Source organism: Amblyraja radiata, unplaced genomic scaffold (genome assembly GCF_010909765.2).
Source record: "Amblyraja radiata isolate CabotCenter1 unplaced genomic scaffold, sAmbRad1.1.pri scaffold_444_ctg1, whole genome shotgun sequence".
NCBI lineage: Eukaryota > Metazoa > Chordata > Chondrichthyes > Rajiformes > Rajidae > Amblyraja > Amblyraja radiata.
The window spans coordinates 77501-81433 of record NW_022630542.1 but is presented as its reverse complement, the minus strand read 5'-3'; positions in this window follow the sequence as shown (position 1 = coordinate 81433).

Genomic DNA, 3933 nt, shown 5'->3' with positions numbered 1-3933 from the left:
TACAAAATGTTAGAATTAATTTTTTTCCTGTTATTAAACTATAATCAATAAAGTTTATTTGTGTTGTTCTAAGTGTTTGATTTAATTCTAATATTCCGAGTATTATTAATTTTGGATCTGGGTCCAATTGTGTGCTGGTTACTTTAGATATTATACTAAAATATTTACCCAGAATGTTATAATTTTTATACAGTTTGCAAACATATGAGATAATGTAGCTTCTAAATGTTGACATTTATCACATATAGGTGAGATATGTTGAAAAATTTTATGTAATTTTGTTTTTGAATAATGTAACCTATGTATTACTTTAAATTGTATTAGAGAATGTCTAGCGTTTAGTGAACACTGATGTATGTGTTGCAAACTTTCTTCCCAAGTATCTTTCGTTATTACTTGATTTAATTATTTTCCCATGTTTGTCTGTGTAAGTCCGTCGAAGGAATGTCACTGTCTAATAAGATATTATATATATAAGATATTAATTTTTCTGTGTTAGGATGTTTGTTCCAGCATTCATCAAGAATTTCTGAATTTCTAATTCGAAAATTTTGGGAGTTCGATTTTACATAATCTCTAAGTTGAAGATATCTGAAATAATCATTTCCTCGAAGTCCGTAAGTCTGTTGCAATTCCTGAAATGTCAGAAAAGTGCCTTCCTTGTAAAGTTGTCCCATATTTTTAATTCCATAATTCTTCCATTGTGTAAAACCCCTGTCCAACCATGAAGGCTTAAACAAAGGATTATTCACAATTGGAAGAAAAAGTGATAAATTATCTAATTTTAATGTCTTTTTTAGTTGTTTCCAAATTCGTATAGCACTAAATATTATAGGGTTTTCCCTATAAATTTTTTTGTTTAATTTAGACGTAGCAAATAATATCGAACCGATATCAAAAGGTAAACAATCTTCCTTTTCCATTTTTAACCAGTCTGGTTGATGATCTATTTCTTCCAACCAGAAATTCATATTTTAATGTTAACTGCCCAGAAATAAAACAAAAAATTGGGTAAAACCACGCCTCCATTTATTTTTGATTTACACAAGTGTCTTTTGTTTATCCTATGATTCTTATAATCCCAGATAAAATCATTAACAATAGAGTCCAATTTTTTTTTAAAGTTTTTTGCCAGATATATCGGAATTGTCTGAAAAAGATATAATATTTGCGGTAAAAAAATCATTTTTATGGCATTGATTTTGCCTGCCATTGAGATAGGAAGTGTTTTCCAGTATTGAATATTCTTATGTAGTTTGTTCAGTAATGGGGGGAAATTTGCTTTAAATAATGATGTATATATCTTAGTTACATAAATACCTAGATATTTAAATTTTCCATTTACTATTTTAAATGGAAATTGTTGTATTATCTGTTTGTTATGTTCCCTTATTGGCATAATTTCACTTTTATTCCAATTTATTCTGTATCCTGAAAGTGAACCAAATTGGGTTATTAGCTTTAATAAGTTTGGAATACTAATTTCTGCTTTTGTAATGTAAATTAATACATCATCTGCGTATAGATAAATTTTATTCACTGTGTCCTTTGTGTTATACCCATGTATTTCCGGATGCCCCCTAACTCTTTCTGCCAGTGGCTCAATAGCAAGCGCAAATAATAATGGGGATAATGGGCATCCTTGTCTACAACCTCTAGATAGGCTAAATTTAGGTGACAACCTTTGATTTGTAAATATTCTAGCCGTGGGATTTGTATATAACAGTTTTATCCATGTACAGAATTTCTCCCCTAGCTGCATATTTTCCATCACCGAAAATAAATAAGGCCATTCGACCTGATCAAATGCTTTTTCAGCGTCAAGTGAAATTATTGCTAGATCTTCATTAATAATTCTCTTGGAATATATAATATTAAATAATCTTCTTAGATTATAATATGAGTATCGTTTCTGAATAAAGCCTGTTTGGTCAGGGTGTATTAATTTATTCATCACTGTACTTAATCTATACGCTAGTATTTTAGTTAAAATTTTCTGATCTGTATTTAAAAGTGCAATTGCTCTGTATGATCCCGGGTCTTCCAGATCTTTATCAGCTTTAGGAATAAGTGTTATTATTGATTCATTTAAAGTGTCTGGAAGTTTCTGTTGAGTATATATATACTCATACAGTCTTTGTAAACGTGGGCTAAGCAAATCATAAAATGTTTTATAAAATTCGGAACCTAAACCATCTGGTCCTACTGCTTTACCATTTTTTAAAGAGCCAATAGACTCCTCAATATCCTTTATCGTAATCTCCCTTTCTAATAATTCTCTATCGTTTGAATCTAAACCTTTTAAATTACATTTTATTAAAAAATCTGCTATTCCTTCTGATTGTGCTACGGTTTTAGTTGAATAAAGGTTATGATAGTATTGGAGAAATCTATCATTTATGTCCTTGGGCATTTTTAATAATTCTCCTGTCTCTGTTCTAATTTTATGAATTGTTTTCCCCCTTCCATTTTTCGTAACTGACGTGCTAATAATTTTTGTGGTTTGTCTCCAAATTCAAAATGTAGTTGTTTGGTTTTTTGATAAAGTTTTATTACTTGTTCTGAATACATTTTATTTAATTTATATTTCAATACAGCAATTTTATTATGTTTTAAAGTAGATGGCATTCTCGCATTTTCTATATCTAGTTGCTTGATTTCAATTTCCAATGTTTGTTGCTTAATCCTGTTCTCTTTATTATAAAATGCTTGAGCAGAAATTAATGTACCTCGAGCATACGCTTTAAACGTTTCCCACATAAGAGAAGTAGGTGTGTCAGGGTTGTCATTTACCTCAAAAAATATTTGAATCTGTTTAATAATATATTCCTGGCATGATCTTTCGTTCAAAATTTGTGGGTTAAATCTCCAATATGCTTGTTTCTCGGACATTCCATTTAATTTAATCATGAATGTTACAGGTGCGTGATCTGAGATTATAATGTTATGGTATTTTGAATTATAAATAAATGGGATAAACATAGAGTCAACTAAAAAATAATCTATTCTTGAGTATGTTTTGTGTACTGGTGAGTAAAATGAATATTCCCGTCCAGTTGGGTTTTCTATTCTCCAGACATCCTTAATATTAGTGGTATTAATAAATGAATTTAGAAATACACTTGATTGAGATTTTACTTTTTTTTGCCTTGATGATCTATCTAAGTATGGATCTAATGTACAATTGAAGTCTCCTCCAATTATTAATTTATATTGTGTAAATTCAGGAATTTTATTAAATGTTTTATTAAAAAACTTGGGGTTATCAAAATTAGGCCCATAAACATTAAGAAGAATCACTTTTTCTCCATTTAACTCTCCAACTAATATAATATATCTACCATCAATATCCACTATTGTTGAAGAGTTCTTAAAAGGTATTCCTTTACGAATTAGTATTGCAACTCCTCTGGACTTATGGGAAAAGGAGGAATGATATGATTCAGCGATCCACTTAGCTTTAAGTCTATGTTGAGATTCCTTTTTAAGGTGTGTTTCTTGCAGAAATATTATATCTGTTTTGATTAAATTTAGATGTGCCAACACTTTACCTCTCTTAATTGGTTCATTAATTCCCTTGACATTCCAACTACAAAATGTTATTCCCTGACCCCCTCTTGTCATATTAGCATCTTGCATCTTGTTTCTAAGGTGGTCTATAACCGAGCAGAAGGTACAACACATAGAACCCGACCCTGCTCCTGAACCTCAAATAGATGAATTTAAAATCATATACATCGCTCTTCCGAACACATCTCCTTGTATTAGTCTTATTTTTCCATTCAAACATTAAGTTATAAAAATATTTAAAGTGAAAAAAGTGATAGAGTTGGTTAGTATAGGGTGAAAGAAAAAGAACTACATCTACAATTAGTGTAGTTAGTGATAGCCACACTAACGTGGCTAGAATTCTAAAGACTTCCGTAGCCTTTG